Source organism: Xyrauchen texanus, chromosome 45 (genome assembly GCF_025860055.1).
Source record: "Xyrauchen texanus isolate HMW12.3.18 chromosome 45, RBS_HiC_50CHRs, whole genome shotgun sequence".
Taxonomy (NCBI): domain Eukaryota; kingdom Metazoa; phylum Chordata; class Actinopteri; order Cypriniformes; family Catostomidae; genus Xyrauchen; species Xyrauchen texanus.
This window is the reverse complement of record NC_068320.1, coordinates 164,687-183,832: the sequence shown is the minus strand read 5'-3', so window position 1 is coordinate 183,832 and position 19,146 is coordinate 164,687. Positions and strand designations below refer to the sequence as shown.

Genomic DNA, 19,146 nt, shown 5'->3' with positions numbered 1-19,146 from the left:
TTTCCTCCAATTTGCCAAATCCCTGAGGCTGGCTGGGAATTAGAATTTCCCGCCCAAACCTCAGGAACCGCCTCCTCCCTTTGTTCTCCTGTTTGCTACATCTGTGGGGGGGGGGTCTACTTTTCAGTATGATGGCAAAAACTTTGGGCAATCTCTGTAGAGGAGATTGGTCTCTCCACAAAGATTACACCGTCTGCCACTGGTACATTCTTCAAAAATGTGACCAATTTCTCTACACTTCACAAACAATTTCTTGGCAGGTTTCAGCCAGATGCCCAAATTTCCAACACTTCCTACATAATTTAGGCATCCCCTGATAGTGGATGTAGCCTCGGTTTTCTCCCAACACAATCATAGAGGGAAGATGTTTCAGGCCCTGGAAGCCCTCAGCGTCTTCCCATTGTTTGATAGGAATACGCCAAGAGAAGTTCCAAATGCCATTTTCATCAACCACTATGGCCACGTACCGTGCAAAATCTGCCCAGCCAGACACAAATATCATCTCCACTCACTGTTTCATTGAACATTCTAACAATCACAGTTTTAAGTGAATTATCAGAAATCTTTTCTACAGTGAACATGGACAACTGGGCCATAAAAACCTCAAATTATTGAGAAAAACCATTCAACAAGGAAGCATTCTTAAAACTTAAATCAAAACCTTTGTTCAGGGGCAGAGTAATTAAACAATTAAAATCCATTGCATTAAAACCCAGAGTTTTTTGGATCAGCTTCCTGGAGAAATCGAGACGAGACATCCCCAGGAGCTTCCCATTTACTTCTACAAAATTTAAACAAACGGTATGGAGCCTCCACACGCCAGCACGGGCAGCTGACATGTGAAGGCACCCACAGCCTTCTAAAACAAGGTCTATAAATAGAGATAAACAAATAAATAAATTTAAAAAACGACGAAGAAAAATGTTTTCCCTGAAGAAAAACGAGTCCTAAGCTTTAAAACCAGCAAAACCAAATGTACCTCCTTTGCGTGACGCTAATCTGCGGTGATTGGTCAGATGACCCAGTCAGTTGTGATTGGGTCATCTCTGTGCAGAGATTGTCGGAAACAGAATGCCCATCACCGCTTTGTAGTAAAAAAATCAAAATCAGAGAAGGAATTTGAGTTGATTTATGTTAGCGATCATAGCTCAAAGTTCGGTGGTAAACACCCAATCAGTTATTGTTTGCGTTAGCCCAACGCATAAACATATTGGTAAAGCACTGCATTACTACAAGTTATTGCTCTATTCTTTATGACAACTCCAATAACATCGACAAACATTTCACATATTTCAAAAAAATTGACATTGGAGACCTAGAAGCTGCGCTGAGCGTAACTTACACAACACACTCAAATACTTATTAAGCATGCTAAAAAACACATAAAAGCAACAATTATTAATAATACTTACAGGTTGTGATTCGGAGGAGGAAGCTGATCCAAATAAACTTGGTTCTGAACCTTCCTTCAGTATCAACCGGCTCGCGAATCCACATTTGAAAGCATTCATGTTCGTAAAGCAATCGTCATTAAAATGACGCGAACACAGCACAAGGTTCGGGCTATACTTGTGTGGTATAGTATATAAACTCTAGCCACTGATTCTTCACATGCTCGTCCCTGGGCAGTGAAAAAAAGGTCGCTTTTGATATGCACTTCAGAACACAGCGTCTTGTTGTCGACATGATGTTTTCAAGTTTTCCCTGGTGTCTGCGCGCAATGAGTGGGCGCGGCCAATTTGATAATTTTTCGTCTTGACGTCACAACGAAAAGGAAAATGACTCGTTGGAAAAACGATTCATTACATTGACTCAGAGTCGACTCCTACTTTTGAGAGACAATAACTTTTTTTACGGTGAACTTTCATATATAAAACTTTGCAGGATGTTTTTGTTCACATAAATCTATGTTACACACTACATGAAAGGTAATTTTCAAAATTCCATAATAGGTGCCCTTTAAAGGTCACAAACAATCAAGCAGACATGGACGGTTTGACCAGTGCGGGACCAAACTAAATGGACCATACCACTCCACGATGCAATATCAGCGTGCAACACTTTTCAGCGGAACAAGCAAAGCAGTGTTCCCCCCAACAAATGCTCAAATGATACATTATTGTTGTCTTTCTCTCAGCTCGAAGGCCGCTGGAGTGCCGTTGGCCGAAACCACGTGTGGAGGCCAAACTGATCTTTCTACTCACCTTTGAACATATGGGATTCATTATTTGTCCTTGGTGTTGTCATGCCGTATATTGCACTTCACTTTCCATATAAAAGGGGTAAGAAGTATAAACATTGTCAACGTGTACACACCCCCACCCAATGTCTCGATGAAGGACAGAGGTCTCTTTGTTTCAACGTAATCAAACGAGGAGGCTGAACTATTTTATTCACATTTGAATGCAAATCATGGCTTTCACGGATCCATTTAGGCCTGTTGATTTATTTCGGCTCTGTACTTTTTAATTAGTGGGGCTTAACTTTCATTTCTCTTAAATGTCACATCAGTTGGCTTGGAGAGAAAACTGAATCCATTGCCAACATGTACTCCGGAATGTTGAGGTTATCGTGTCCATATGAAACGCTGAGACTATAAGGCGCCTCCTTTATGTGTCTTAGCTCAACAGCCACTGACGTGTCATTGTACCTTTACTTGAAACCACATTCTGAAGCCAAAACTATTTTTCTACTCACGTTTGAATATTTGGGATTTATGTTTTCTTCTTCGATGTTTTTGTGTGCCCTTCACAATGTTATATTACCCGTTGCCTTTCCATGTAAAAGGGAAAAATGTGTAAGCATTGTCAATGTGTAACAAACCAACGCTGATACCACACCTAGCTTTGTTTCAATCTCTCAGTGAAGGACACTGAGGTCTCTTGTTTCAGAGTAGCTAATCAAATGTGGGGGCCGAACAGACCTTTTTATTCCCTTATGAACGCAAATCGTGGCTTTTTTTATTTTATTTTTCGGATTCATTGCGTCCAAAGTTTAACTTCGGCTCTGTTCTTTTAATAAGTGAGGCTAATCTCACTTTTCTCTTATACTGAACAGTGAGCTTGAAGGGAAGACGAAATCCTTTGTGAGCACGTAGGAAATCCTGCGTGTTTAGGTGATGGCGTCCACTTCAGTAGCAGATACGGTTCTTTATTTCTATCTCTGTCGGATCGCTGAACGCCAAATTTCCTTCGTCTTAGTTTGATACAGCGCTTCATTTCTATTTGTGAGCTCGGAGGATGCCGTGTGGTCTTTGTCTTAGTTTGATACAGCGCAAGAAAATTCAACTTGTGTAACAGAAATTCCAGTTTCAAAGTTCAGATAAATAGGAGTCTGCTCTAAGAGATATTTAACATTTAATCTATACAGTTTTCACATTATTCATGAAAATATGTCATTGGTGGTAAACCATTTAGTTCCTGTTACATATATTTATTGAAATATTTAGTGGTATAGATTTTGTGATGGAATTGACAGCAAATTAGAAAATTCTTCTTTTAAGAGAATTTGTCATTAGTGTTGTCGACACTCGCATTATTTGTTAAACAAAATTCAGTTATAAAATAATCAACCAAAGTTGAGTTGCCCTTTATGAATAATAATAATAATGACAAGATGTTAAATAACTGTTTTACCCTCAGCTTTTATGGGAAAAACTGAAATGATTAAAACATTTTTTTTTTTTTTTTGGAGAATGTCCCTGCACACATCCTGGCGTTTTTTTTTTTTTTTTTTCACCCAGTATTCATATGTCCAACATCTGTTTCCTCCCTGTGCTTTCATATAAGTGTTAATTGACTGAATTTTCCACTAAACTTAACATCAGTAAGATTGGAGGGAAAGCAGAATCTGTTGTCAGCATGTCCTCCTTCATCTTGTGGGGTTGTTAAAGATAGCAACATTGAACTTTAACGTGTACGTTTCCCACGTTGAAATGATAAGTGACAATGCAAGGTTTTCTTTTCAATGGAGGGACATGCAAATGTTGTTACAACAGCGCCTTGTATCCACACCCCAGATCGGAACCGTATCAATTGCACTTTAACCTGTATTCCCCGATTAGCTATTTGCGGGAGGATTCCGTTTCTACAGATGGAGATGTCTAAAATTTAGAACTGCTAGCCGAATATTTCTGTCTATCACGTAACAGATGGCATCTCTAATCAGCACTAGGCTGTCTGTGATATTCCTCCCGGGCATGGCGCAAGCTTGATCCAGGTGAATTACGTCCTCTAAAATCGTAGACATACTTATAGATACATTTTGATAAAAAGCTTACGGTCAAAATTTTAAAGCGTAATCGGTCACCAGTTTTGAGGTCCGTCCTTTTTTGTGTAGTAGCAAAACTATCCCTATTCTAAAGCTGTCAGGATGTCTGTCATAGGTCTCAAACTCTGTAAAAAGCATCAGTAAGTCAGGAGCTAAAACATCCCAGAAAGTCAGATAAAACTCTAGGGACAGCCCATCCATTCCTGGGGACTTCCCCAGTTTAAAACTTTTAAGCGCTTTCTCTAACTCTGGAATTTCAAAATCTTGTGATAAAAGCAGCCCTTTGTTGTCAACCTTTTTTTCTAAAAAACTTAAAACGTCATATAGAGTGTCATCACATATGATTTTTTTTCTATAAAGTTCATCATAAAAAAAACCCTCTAAAATCCCCCTCGTTTTTTTTTCTCCCTCCCTCTTACTTTTACATTTGTGATTGCCCATCCCCATGTCATTATTTTCTTAAAAAAGTACCAGGTGCATTTTTCCCCTTCTTCAATTTCTTGTTCTTTACTCCTTGCAAGGGTTGCTTTGAACTTCAGCTAGAAATGACATTTCCTTTTTGACCTCTTTAATTTCTTCATTAAAATCGAACCCATCCTTTAAAAGATTAAAATACCTCTGCAGCCTTTTCTGCAGCCCCCTCATGCACCTCCTTTCCCTATTTTTCTTCTCTTTTACCTTCTGTCTAAAAAACCCTCTCGTCCTATCTTTTACTATCTCCCATCACAGTACATGTGAATCAAAAAAGTCCTGGAGGGTCTGCCACTGGCTGAACTGCTCCCTGTATTCTTTAACTATCTACTCATCCTGTAACAGAGAGCAGTTTAGCTTCCAGATCCCCCCTCTTACCGTCACACCCAACGTTATTGAAAGAGTGCACGATAGCATTACGTGATCTGAGAAGTACAGGGGAGTCAATGTAGCATCCATTGGCGGGCAGTCACATGTAAAAACATAGTCAATGCGGGAGGCTCTGGTACCATCACTACTGACCCAGGTGAAGCCCTCCTCCCTAGGATGCAAAGTCTTAAAACAGTCCACTAATTTAAAATCTTTAACTAAACTTAGCAGTAAAATTTAGGTTTTATCTGTTTTAAAATCTTCCCCTACCTTTTTCCTGTCCATTTCAGATAAAACACAATTAAAATCCCCTGTTACCACTAGGGGAGCCCTACCTAGCATGTGGGGCTGCAGATCTTCTAAAAGCTCATACCTTTCATTTTTCCCTGTAAAACCATATACATTGAAAACATTGTCTAAAAAAGTCAATTTTGCTAAAATGGCCCATCCGTCTTTCACCACTGTGATGTCCTTCACCAAGATGTGAGGATTATTTATTAAAATTGCAACTCCATCATTTTTGTTTGAGTTGGATCCACTCCATATTGAGGGGCCAGGGGTCCACATCTCTTCCCACTTCTTATACTGGGGTAAAAAAGGTACAGCACACTCTTGCAATAAAAAAGTTTTTAAAATGGTTAGAACACTCTGTGCTCGTATGTGTGACCTCACACTTCTCACACTGATGGTTGAGATTGTGAGGGCCATAAGCAGTATGGTTAAAAGAAAAGGCATGAGACTTGACAAAACTTTTAAAAGACTACAGATTCATATTAAAATCATAAAATTTCCTGTGTCACGTGATCCTCATTGATCTCACATGTGTTGAGACCAGAGGAGCACGAGGCCAAGGCCTCCAGGGCCGCAGAGGGGTGTCCCCGCGGCTCTTTTGGCGATGATGATCTTAGCTTTATTTGCAAAAAGGACACCTCATTTGGGGACCAAGAGGGCAACACATGATCCTGCTCATCCATACTCAGACTCCCAGGTCGATGTGAAGCCCTCAGCTTTTTTTACTCTGTTTCAAACAGAGGGGATCCCGCAGGCCTCTTTTGCAACTGAGCATTAGGGAGAGAAGCTATTGAGTCTGTTCCACTATTATCTGCTTCACTCTCCTCCATTTCCAGTTCAGATATGGTTTCTTGGGAAGAGGTGGCCGTTCCTTGTGATCCTCCTTCCATCTCTTCTTTGTCCTCAATTTTCTCCGTAACCTCCTCTCCACAAATTTTTTCCAACTGGGGTTCCAACTGGTGTGGTCACCTCTCCCCGTTCACCTGTTACCTCTGACTCTGCCTCCTTGGTCGCCCCGCCCATATCCTTTCGGCCAATCCCTGAGGCTATCCGGGGATTTGAATTTCCCTCCACCTCCTCATTTTTAACTTGTTGGCAAAAGATTTGGGGCAATCTCTGTAAGATGGGTAAATTCACCACAGAGATTGCACTTTCTGCCATTGGTACATTCTTCAAAACTATGTCCAATTTCTTTACACTTACCGCATACCGTTTCCTGGCATGCCTCAGCGAGATGTCCATTTTGGCCACATTTGCCGCACAATTTGGGCATTCCTTGATAGTGAATGTAACCTCTGTTTTCTCCCAGAACAATCATGGAGGGTATATGATTCAGGCCCTGGAAACCGCTTGGAATAGCCCACTGTTTTATGGGCACTCTCCAAGCGCAGTTCCAGATGCCATCTTCGTCTAATACTTTGACTGGCTGTCCTCGCACAGAGCAATATCTTGCCAACCATACAGAAATATCCTCTCTGTTCACAGTTTCATTAAACATCCTGACAACTACTATTTTCATAGAATTGTCAGTCAGTTTCTCCACCTTGAACATGGCTTTTAATGTTTTCTGGTCTCGTTTTGAAATTGTCAGAGTAGCAGCAGTCTTAAAGCTCACATCAAACCCACGATTCAAAGGCAGAGTCAGCAGGCAATTTATATCTGCACCAGAAAACCCAAGTGTTTTTTGGATGAGTTTCCTGGAAAAGTCCAGTCTGGACATTTCCATGAGGGACCCATCCTCTTTGGTTTTAAATAAAAACTGTGGTGCTTCCGCACGCCGGCACGAGCAGCCGACATGGTGGAGGCACCAACAGCTTACAAAAGAAAAAACTTTCTTTAAAACCCTAACACACAATAAATTCCTAAATAAATACTTAAAACACAGATATAAATAGTAAAAGTATAACTTACCTTTAAAACGGTGTTCTGTTCTCTGTTAGTTGAGGGGACATTAGTACATTTTTTGGTAGATTCTGGGGCTGGCCATTCTACGATACGACCATGTGACTTGCCATGTGTCCCAAAATTGACAGGTTCAGTGCATAAAGAGCACTTTGGCCTAGGGCCATTTGGTTTCTGAAAAAAAAAAATTCACAGAGCCCTTAGAGTGTGAGTCGGAGAAGGGGGAGGACATTTAAACATGGATTTTTGTGTTCACCAGCTTGTCCGGTACCTCTAATGGCCAGAGATTTAATGTGTGAATTGAGTTTGACCCTTACTTCCTTTGGAATTAGCATCGAGGAAGAACCACAAATATGTTGTTCTAAATTTGAACCGCAGTGGGCATTTGAATGGTGTGTGAAAAATTATGATTGGGCAAAAATGATCTTGAAACTGGCAAAAGATCGAACAATGTCATTTAACACAGAAAATATGACGCCTGACCAATTGCATTGCACGTCACATGTCGTAATTGAACGAGAACCACAATATGAGGAGGGGTGGTTTAACAGGGTAGAAAATGAGACTGTGAAATTTGATGAGATTTTCTGGACAGAAAATGTGTGTGCGCTCTCAGCTTGCCTGACAGAAAAACAAATGCAGTTCTATTTGATAGCAGGGAACACTGCCACCCTAATCAGCGGCCAAGGCCAAAGAGCAGCTGTGGGCAGATTTGGGCCCCTTTGTGAGAGAATGCATAAAAGCAACAGATTAGTGCAGAAGTGAAACATTTATATCAAAATGTGATTTTGAGATTGAAGTACAGTATGTGGATGATTTGTTGATCTGTGCATGCGATGAAGCTACGTGTGTGGCTGACTCTGTGTCCCTTTTGAAGCACCTGGAACAGGAGGGACACAAAGTCAGTCTTTCAAAATTGCAGTTTGTGAAACAGGAAATAAAGTTTTTGGGACATGTTATCAGACCAAACAGTAAATCCATCTGTGACAAACGTGTACAGGCCATAAAATATGTGCCAAAACCAATTCCGAAAAAACAATTATTGTCATTTTTAGGAATGTGTGCTTATTGTCGTAAATTTATTCCTAATTATGCCATTCTTGAACAGCCTTTGCGAGCCCTGATGACAAGGAAAGGGCTGAGGTCATGTGACAAGCTTGTTTGGACGAGCGAAGCCGAAGAGGCATTTGCTAACATGAAAGTGCAAATGGCTCTGGCTCCCACTTTGTGTCTGCCAGATGTAAACAAACCGTTTGTTCAGATGGTTGATGAGAAAAATGGGTTTATGACTTCTGTTCTTTTGCAGACGCATGGAGACAGACTGTGACCTGTGGCATATTTTTCAACCAAACTCGATGCAGTAGCAGCAGGTCTACCACACTGTTTGAGGGCTGTGGTGGCTGCTGAACTGACAGTACTGGCATCCAGGGAATTTGTGGGGTATTCTGATTTAACTTTGATGGTTCCACACGCAGTTTCCATGATTTTGCAAGAACATTTATCTACAGCCCGATGGCTGAGGTACCACACAATTCTATTGGACATGCCAAACATAACTGTTAAAAGATGCACAACTTTGAATCCTGCCACACTCCTCCCCACAGAGGAGGATGGTGAGGGACATCACTGTTGTCTGTCAGCACTTAAACAGGTGTGCACACCGCGTCCAGATCTATTAGACACGCCATTAGACCATTGTGACAATATCCTCTTTGTGGATGGGTCGGCTTCCAAAGATCCACAAACAGGAAAGAATAAGGTTGGTTATGTGATAACCACTGAATTTGAGGACGTGACATCTGGCAAACTGCCATCAAATTATTCAGCTCAGGCAGCTGAACTGGTTGCTTTAACAGAAGCATGTAAACTTATGGCAGACAAATGTGTGACAATTTACACAGATTCGTGTTATGCCTTTGGGGTAACACACGATTTTGGTGCTTTATGGAAGCACAGAAAATTTTTGAAGTCAGATGGTCGTCCAATATTAAATGCATCTCTTGTGTCTGAGCTTTTGGAGGCCATTCTTTTACCAGACAAGGTCGCGATTTGCAAATGCGCAGCGCACACTAAAGATAACAGTTCAGTCTCAACAGGAAACGCACGAGCAGACGCGGCAGCGAAGGCCGCGGCAGCGATGGAGACAAAAGAGACTACGTGTGCTTTGATATCTGACAATAACCTCAACATTTCTTGTTTAGAGCATGCAAACTTTTTCCACAGGCTAGGAGAAAATCAAGTGGAAGGCGGCTGGCTGTAGCTTTAAGGAGAATGTGTGGATGAGCTGTGATGGCATGCCTTGTTTATCCAAACACTTCTTTCCTCATTATGGAAAGTTGATACATGGGTTAGACCATGTATCAAAAGAGGGGATGGTTGTGCAAATGAAAAAATTGTGGTTTACAAAGGGTTTCACGATATTTGCTGAAAATGTTTGCAAAAGATGTGTCATTTGTAACACACATAACATGGCAAGAGGGATAAAAACACCTATAGTATCTCAACCAACCACGCCTTTTGAGTATCTGATGATGGATTTCATCGAGTTAACCCCTTGTAGGAAACCGAAATACTGCCTGGTGATGGTTGACATGTGGTCTGTTGTGGAAAAAGTTATATTTTACTTTCTTTCTTATTCACTTTCTTAAGACATTATGTGGATTTTCTTTCGATTCAATCATGTGTTTCTCTCCTCTGGTATTTTCCTATTCACCTGGCAGGAACAAAGACACACACAGTGAAACAGATGATCAGAAAAAAGCCTTTTGTTGAGTTTCACAGGTGTAAAACTCGGTAAAGCCCAGGGGGGCCACTGTCTTCAGGAAAAGATAGCGTTTATATAGCCTTTTGATGACCTCACAGATGTAAGGACAGTAAAACCCAGGGGGCTTAGAAGAACCATTTGTATTTCTAAAACCAGCTAAATCTGGTTTTACTGGGATGAGTGGAAAATTACAGAAGAAGGGACTTTGAAGACAGGGGGGTATAAGTAGGCCATGTGTTTTCTGTGTGAGTTAGGTTTTTGTTCCTGTTGTGAGGAAGCTGTCGCAATATTTTTGTGAACAAACCTATTTTAAAAGAATAATCTATCTTTTAAAATATAATTTGGATCCTGATGTCTCTTATCCTGTGATGCTCTTTGTTTAATTATGAAGTTGGGATCTCACGGCAGTTTCTTCTGTTTCTGAAGACAACGGATTTGACGACTGATCATCCCAGCAGCACCAGGCTTCTGGTCTTACCTCGAAAATTGAGAGAGAAGAGCCAAACTGCTTTCAGGGCCAGGAGTGACTCGACTGAGATCAGAAAGAACCCGGTGGCAGTAAAAGCATCTCGGTAAGACAGTAAAATTATTTTATTTTGGGTGGTGTAATTTGATATGACTGTGAGTGAACCATAGTGGCTGGAACTATCTCTTTGGTACGGGCATAGAAGGTTTTTCGAGGGGGAAATTGTAACCTGAGGAAGTCAAGTCAATTTTATGCCGAAAAACTAGCTTGTAAAAAGTGGACGGAAGAGCCACACCTGCTTAATTAGGTGAACCAGAATCAATCGAGCGCTGGAAAGAGCTCACGGAAAGATTTTTGAGTAAACTGTAATTACAGAGCATATTTGCTACCCTTGCCGATTTGAGGTGACAAAATCGGATCTGTTGAAGACATTTGACAGATTATTAGACGTGTGTCGAAGGAAAATCCAGGAGAGATAGATATCAGCCAATATGGGGTCATCTAACAGTAAACTAGATAATTTTTACACACCAGTTTTCGGTCAAATGAAAAAGAATTATGGACATAAATGTATGCTGGATATAGAAAAGTTGATCAACTATCATGATTTTCCTGAAGAAGGAACACGGAGCAAAATAAGACTGAATGTTGTGAAAAAAGTCAGTAAAAAAAAAAGCAGTGAAAAGAAACAGAGTTGTTGCGGTTGTTTTCGTCATGTGTGTAAAGAATGTGAGCAGACTATAGATTGTTGGATTGAGGAAGCCGACAGAAGAGAACGAAAGCAAATGATGAATGAATTAAGCAAAGGAATGAATGAGGATGTGTGGAAAAAACAGCTCCACCAGAGCATAATGCTACTAATAAACCACGTGTTTGTGTTTTCCAAAATGTAAACGAGATTGTCTCGGCACCGCCGGCATATAACCATCACTACCCCGTGGCGGAGCTGAAAGCCCTGAAACTGGACCACGATCTCGACTGCTCTCCGATCCGAAGAGATACACAAGCGGCAGCACAAGAAGCAGCACGATTAGCAGCATGAGCAGAACTAGAAGCGAGAAGAGCGCGAGCAGCGGCAGAAGCAGCGGCAGAAGCAGCAGCGCAAGCGATACAAGCGCAAGAATTCCCACGAGTACCATCACCGCCAGTACAACAGGCCGCGGTAGAATCCTCAGCGCCCGCTGCCATAGGCAGCGAAGAAGAAAGGGAGGAGGACAGAGGGAATCAACCAAGTACATGGGAAAGACTTCTGCTAAGTTATTTTCTAAAAGGACTGAGACCAGAAATTTCAAGAGGAATGAAGGCAAGTTACGTAGAGTGGAAGAACGGGCGCTTAACTTCAGCCCTGATGCACGCTATACACGCCGAAGATCAACTGCAGGAAAATAAAGACCGAAAACCACTCACAATGGCAGTTGTGCAACGTAAAACAAACAAGCCTTAAACTCAACAAAAGGCGAGAGGAAGAGGTGATGGAAGGAAATGGCAGTGCTATGTGTGCGCTACAAACGACCATATGGTCAGAGACTGTACCGTATGCAGAGTGTGCAAGGGAGGCATTGGAGCACTGCGTGCCCGAATCTGAAGTCGGATTGAAACGAGAGGAACGGAGAGCAGGACGGAGAGGGTCTGGTTCGGGGCGATCAGTGGCTGACCACAAGACAGGGAAGTGACCATTTATTACTAACTTGCAAACACAACACAAACACATACACTAATTTACATTCTGCTAATCTTTGTGTGTTTTGAGCAATGTTGCGAATGATGAAATCTTGAGCAGTGTTTCCGATGAATGTTTGAAAATGTACAAAAGCACAGGGTTTTCTCAAATGCCAAAATACCCAATGATAGTCGAGGGAGTAGTAATTAACTTTCTGGTCGATTCGGGAGCTTCAATTAGCACTTTACGACCATGTGACTTGCCATGTGTGCCGAAAATGACAGGAAAGGTGTATGAAAGCACTTCAGCTTCAGGCCATATGATCTCTGAACAATTCACCGAGCCCTTAGAGTGTGAGACGGAGGGAGGTCGAACTCTGAAACACGAGTTTCTCTGGTCGGCCAATTGTCCCACGCCACTAATGGCCAGAGATTTAATGTGTGAATTAAATTTTATCCTCTGTGCCGATTTCTCCGGAATCGGCATTGAGGAAGCGCCACAAATTACATGTTCTAAATTTGAGCCACAGTGGGCTTACAAATGGCAGATAAAAGATGTTGATTGGGCAGAGATGATTTTGAAATTGGCTAAAGATCGAATAACACCAGTCAACACAGAGTTTATGACGCCTGATAGAATGCATTGTACGTCACATGTCGTAAACGAGCGTGATTCACACTATGAAGAAACCTGGTTTAGTGGAGTGAAGAATGAAAGTGTGAAATTTGACACGATATTCTGGACAGAAAATGTGTGTGTGTTGTATGCGTGTTTGAATGAAAAACAATTGCAGTGTTATTTCATGGCGGGACATAGTGTTCCTCATTTATCTGTGTCCAAGAGCACGAATAAGCAGTGGGCAGAATTGGGGCTTTTTGTGAATGACAGTTTGCAGGCTACAGACTGCAAACAGTCACAGGGTTAAAATTGATACAGACATAGCACAGAGCAAAAGTGTTGGCGCATTTAAATCAAACTGTGATTTTAATGTGCGGGTTTTGAGAACTGTAACTGCTACCGTGAACAATGATGGGGGTGGGGGATATTTCTGCGTCAGAAATTGATATTTCTCTGGCAGAAATACCTTCAAAATTGTGGGCAAAACACAACTCGATAAAGGGATGCGAGCTGGTTGTAATCACCCCAAAATCTGATTACAAACCGTGTCAGGCGCAATATCCCCTCAAACGTGAGGCATTGCAGGGCATAATGCCAGTATTTGATTCTCTGTTGAAGGAGGGAATAATTATACCATGCAATGATTCACCAGTACGCACACCAATTTTCCCTGTAAAAAAGATCAGAGATAAGGGTCAGCCAACAGAGTGGCGATTTGTGCAGGATTTACAGGCTGTATATTCAGCTGTTATTGCCAGGGCAGCACAAGTGCCAAACCCTTATACTATTTTGTCACAAATTCTGCAAGATGCTACGTATTTCACTGTGGTGGATTTGGCTAATGCATTCTTTAGCGTCCCAGTGGAAGAGAAAAGCCAGTTTTGGTTTGTGTTTGATTTCAATAATAGAGGCTATACATTTACAAGATTGTGTCAGGGATACTGTGAATCCCCAACTATTTATAACAAGGCCCTTCGGAGAAGTATTGAGCCTCTGACTTTGATGGCTGGAACGGCTTTATTACAATATGTTGATGATTTATTAATTTGTGCCAAAGATAAAACTACCTGCATTTCTGACACTGTGACTCTCCTGAAGCATTTGGAGCAGGAGGGGCACAAAGTCAGTCTTTCAAAGCTGCAGTTTGTGAAACAGGAAGTGACATTCCTGGGGCATGTTATCAAACCAAATAGCAAAGCACTGTCTGAGAAACGGGTGCGGGCCATAAAAGAGGTGCCAAAACCAGTTACTAAGAAACAAATGCTGTCATTTTTGGGGATGTGCGCTTACTGCCGTATGTTCATTCCTAATTATGCCATTTTTGAACAGCCCTTGCGAGCCCTAACGACAGGGAAAGGGCTGAGGGCATGTGACACACTTGTTTGGACAAGTGGGGCTGAGGAAGCATTTGATAACATGAAAGTGCAATTGGCTATGGCTCCAACGTTGGGCCTTCCTGTCATAAACCACCCGTTTGTACAGATGGTCGATGAAAAGAATAATTTTAAGACTTCTGATCTCTTGCAGACTCATGGTGACAGACTGCGACCTGTGGCCTATTTTTCAACGAAACTCGATGCTGTAGCTGCAGGACTTCCGCATTGCCTCAGGGCAGTGGCAGCAGCTGAGCTGGCTGTGATGGCCTCCAGAGAGTTTGTGGGATATTCTGATTTAACTTTAATGGTTCCACATGCAGTCTCCATGATTTTGCAAGAGCAGAGAACGTCACATTTGTCTACAGCCCGATGGCGGAGGTATCATACAATTTTATTGGACATGCCAAACATAACTGTGAAAAGATGCACAACTTTGAATCCTGCCACCCTTTTGCCCACACAGGAGGATGGCGAGGAACATCATTGTTGTCTGTCAGCGCTCGAACAGGTGTGCACACCATGTCCAGACCTTTTAGACATACCTTTGGATAATTGTGACAATGTCCTGTTTGTTGATGGGTCTGCGTCAAAAGATCAACAAACGGGACAGAATAAAGTTGGTTATGCAGTAACGACTGAATTTGAAACTTCTGATGTCTGGCAAATTACCATCACATTATTCTGCGCAGGCAGCTGAACTAGTCACGCTGACTGAAGCATGTAAACTGATGACGGATAAATGTGTGACGATTTACACAGACTCGCATTATGCTTTTGGAGTCACGCATGACTTTGGTGCTTTGTGGAAGCACAGAAAATGTTTGAAATCAGATGGGCGCCCGATACTAAACGCATCTCTAGTATCGGACCTCCTCGAGGCCATTCTTTTGCCAGACAAAATTGCGATTTGTAAGTGCGCAGCGCATACTAATGATAAAGGTTTCATTTCAACAGGAAACGGCAGAGCTGATATGGCTGCAAAAGCAGCGGCAGCGGATCAGACTAAAGATACTAGTAAAAGCGCCACTTGCGCACAAGTTGACATTAACTTCGACATTTCTCCTTGTTTACAGAGCATGCAGTATTTTTCCACAGAAGCTGAGAAAAACACTTGGAAGGTGTCAGGCTGCAGCCTTGTAGATGGAGTGTGGACATCAGTTGATGGAACGCCCTGTTTACCCAAACATTTCTTTCAACATTATGCTAAATTGACGCATGGTTTAGATCATGTGTCAAAAGGGGGAATGATTGCACAAATGAAAGAATTGTGGTTTACCAAGGGCTTCACAATATTCGCTGAGAATTTTTGCAAAAGATGTGTTATTTGTAATACACACAATGTGGCACGAGGCGTTAAAACACAGCTGGTATCCCAGCCAGCCCCAGAAGGGCCGTTCGAGTAATTAATGATGGATTTCATTGAATTAACCCCTTGTGGGAAGCAGAAATATTGCCTGGTAATGGTCGACATGTGGTCCAAATGGGTCGAGGCTTTCCCAACCTAAACAAGACGCGGTAGCAGTAGCCAAGGCTCTGCTGACAGCGATTGTTCCGAGATGGGAAATTCCAAGAAAAATCAGTTCTGACAATGGAACACATTTTGTCAATGAGGCAATCAAGCAGGTGGGTCAGTTCTTAGGAATTGATATGAGAACACATTGTGCCTATCGAGCCGCCAGCGGAGGTGCTGTGGAGCGTGAGAACCAAATGGTAAAGAACAAATTGGCAAAGTGTTGTGAGGAAACCGGACTCTGATGGGTGAAAGCACTCCCAACTGTGTTAATGTACATGAGAATGAGAAAGAGAGTAAAAACAAATTTGAGCCCATTCGAAATTCTCTTTGGTAGACCACCATTCATGGGAATAGAGGGGGGAAAACGCAGGCTGCCATCAACGGATGTGTGTGAAAATGAGATGTTGAATTACTGCAAAGAAATGTCGTGTCTGTTATCCAAGATTTCTGTGCAGGTCAAAGCTGCCCAGGGAAGAGTTGCTGAGACGTTCCTGCATAAGATCAGGCCGGGGGATTACGTGGTAATTCGTGACCTGAGAAGGAAGAACTGGAGGGCGAAACGGTGGCGAGGACCGTACCAAGTCTTGCTGACAACACACATGGCGGTGAAGGTCGGAGAGAGAGCTACGTGGGTGCACGCCAACCACTGCAGGAGAGTTCCGCCCATATCGGAAGGGCAACAGGAGGAGGAGCCTCAGCAACAACAACAACAAGTTCAACAAGTTCCAAGATCGAGCCCAAACACCAGGTGCAAGAGCAAGGTCACTCAGGAGGAGTGATAAGGCCGGTGTACAGAATAAAGCTATTTATGCAGCCACAACCAGAGACATTGATCATTGCAAAGAGCTGCAATCACTAGACAAGTTGGATCGTTCGAGACCGTGGTACACATTCAGACTCAAACTGTTTTGCCAAATGTAGTGTTAGGAATTCTGATTCTGTTCTGCTTGCCATGCATTATGAGATGTATTTCCAACTCAGTACAGAGATTGGACAGGGCTGGGATGTCCATAAAAGCAGTAAAACTGACTGTTTATCCAATAGATGAGACACACAAATGTGATGATTATGAGAGTGACGAGAGTGATGCTTTAAACTATGTCTGAGATGACTGAGGATCTGATTCGATAACAATGTTCAAGTAGAGTGATCAGGTATACAAAAATCAGAGGGTTGCCGCTGGAGTGCCGTTGGCCGAAACCCCGTGTGGAGGCCAAACTGATCTTTCTACTCACATTTGAACATTTGGGATTTATGTTATCTTCTGCTATGTTTTTGTGTGCCCTTTGCAATGTTATATTACCCATTGGCTTTTCGTGTAAAAGGGAACAATGTGTATGCATTGTCAATGTGTGCCCAACCAACGCTGACACCACACCTAGCTTTGTTTCTATGTCTCAGTGAAGGACGCTAAAGTCTCTTGTTTCAGAGTAGCTAATCAAACGCGGGGGCCAGACAGACCTTTTTATTCTCTTATTAACGCAAATCGTGGCTCTTTTTCTTTTCTTTTCTTTTTCGGATCCATTGGGTCCAAAGTTTAACTTTGGCTCTGTACTTTTAATAATTCAGGCTAATCTCACTTTTCTCTTACACTGAACAGTGAGCTTGAAGTGAAGACGAAATCCTTTGTGAGCACGTAGGAAATCCTGCGTGTTTAGGTGATGGCGTCCACTTCAGTAGCAGATACGGTTCTTTATTTCTATCTCTGTCGGATCACTGAACGCCATATTTCCTTTGTCTTAGTTTGATACAGCGCTTCATTTCTATTTGTGAGCTCGGAGGATGCCGTGTGGTCTTTGTCTTAGTTTGATACAGCGCAAGAAAATTCAACTTGTGTAACAGAAATTCCAGTTTCAAAGTTCAGAAAAATAGGAGTCTGCTCTAAGAGATATTTAACATTTAATCTATACTGTTTTCACATTATTCATGAAAATATGTCATCGGTGGTAAACCATTTAGTTCCTGTTACATATATTTATTGAAATACTTAGTGGTATAGAGTTTGTGATGGAATTGACAGCAAATTAGAAAATTCTTCTTTTAAGAGAATTTGTCATTAGTGTTGTCGACACTTGCATTATTTGTTAAACAAAAATCAGTCATAAAATAATCAACCAAAGTCGAGTTGCCCTTTATGAATAATAATAATAATAATGACAATATGTTAAATAACTGTTTTACCCTCAGCTTTAATGGGAAAAGCTGAACTGATTATAAATGCTTATTTTTTTATTTGTATTTTTTTTTGGAAATATCCCTTTCACATGTAAGCACATCCTGGCGTTTAGATTTTTTTTTTTAACCCAGTATTTATATGTCCATCTTCTGTTTCCTCCCTGTGCTATCATATAATTGTTAATTGACTGAATTTTCCACTAAACTTAACATCAGTAAAATTGGAGGGAAAGCAGAATCCGTTGTCAGCATGTCTTCCTTCATCTTGTGGGGTTTTTAAAGATAGCATCATTGAACTTTAACGTGTATGTTTCTTACGTTGAAATGATCAGTGACAACGCAAGGCTTTCTTTTCAACGGAGGGACATGCATACGAATGTTACAATATTTAAACGTGTTTTTGAACGTGTTCACGTTTCTATAGATGGAGATGCAAATGAGAAATAAACAGGACCATTGCTTAGGATTCAAAATATTGTATAAAAGAAAGCGAGTCTTTCAACATTGTTTAATGCTGTCTTAAAATCTAAACAGTGCAAAACGAATGATCAGGTTGGCGTTTATGGGAAACACCTCAATTGAGAGCACGCCCGACAAACACAACAGAGATAGTTTTCTTTTTTTAAACGAATGACCAGGGGAGAGCGCGGACGCAGTCCCCCACTACCAGAAATTATGCAGTCGAGATTCCCACATTTGGGGAATTCGCAAGGGTCAGCACAACCGAAGTGCAATGGCCGAGCCTCACCCTTGGTGAACCACCTTCATGATCATAGTGTCTCCCCTACCAGGTAAGTATAAGTGCAAGGGTTTTGGGGCAGAGGGCCCATTCTCCTCTTTACCATTCATACCAACGTTGGTCTGAGGGTATTTTGGGCCCTGGAGAAGTTTTGACATGCCTTGACATTTGTGCTTTTTTCAGTTGCTTAAAAACATACTAATGGCTAAAGTCTGATAACACTGTATTCAGCACAAACTGGGCTACAATAATATGTGAGCAACATGTGTGTACATGTTTGTATTTTTGAGAAAATAATGTTTATGCGTGGTTTTTGAAAAAACAAAAATTTTAAGTCACTGAAATAAGGCCATATAACACATACTAAACATTTCTCAAATACTTTGAGAACTGGATCTTGTAGCCTAGAGTTTTTGCTATAAAATGATGAGAAAATCATCCTGATCACTCATTCATACAAAACAATATAGTCATTTAACTTTTGTGTGACAATTTTAGTGTTGAATGGCAATATGCGTGGAGGCGTGAACTAT

At 41.6% G+C, this 19,146-nt stretch overlaps 1 non-coding gene across 1 annotated transcript; it reads right to left on the bottom strand.

Moving 5' to 3' along the window:
- Positions 1 to 18,509: 18,509 nt before the first annotated feature.
- Positions 18,510 to 18,673, bottom strand: LOC127637851 (U1 spliceosomal RNA). The gene has a single exon (XR_007969790.1). It is a non-coding gene; the product is annotated as a U1 spliceosomal RNA (small nuclear RNA).
- Positions 18,674 to 19,146: the final 473 nt, after the last annotated feature.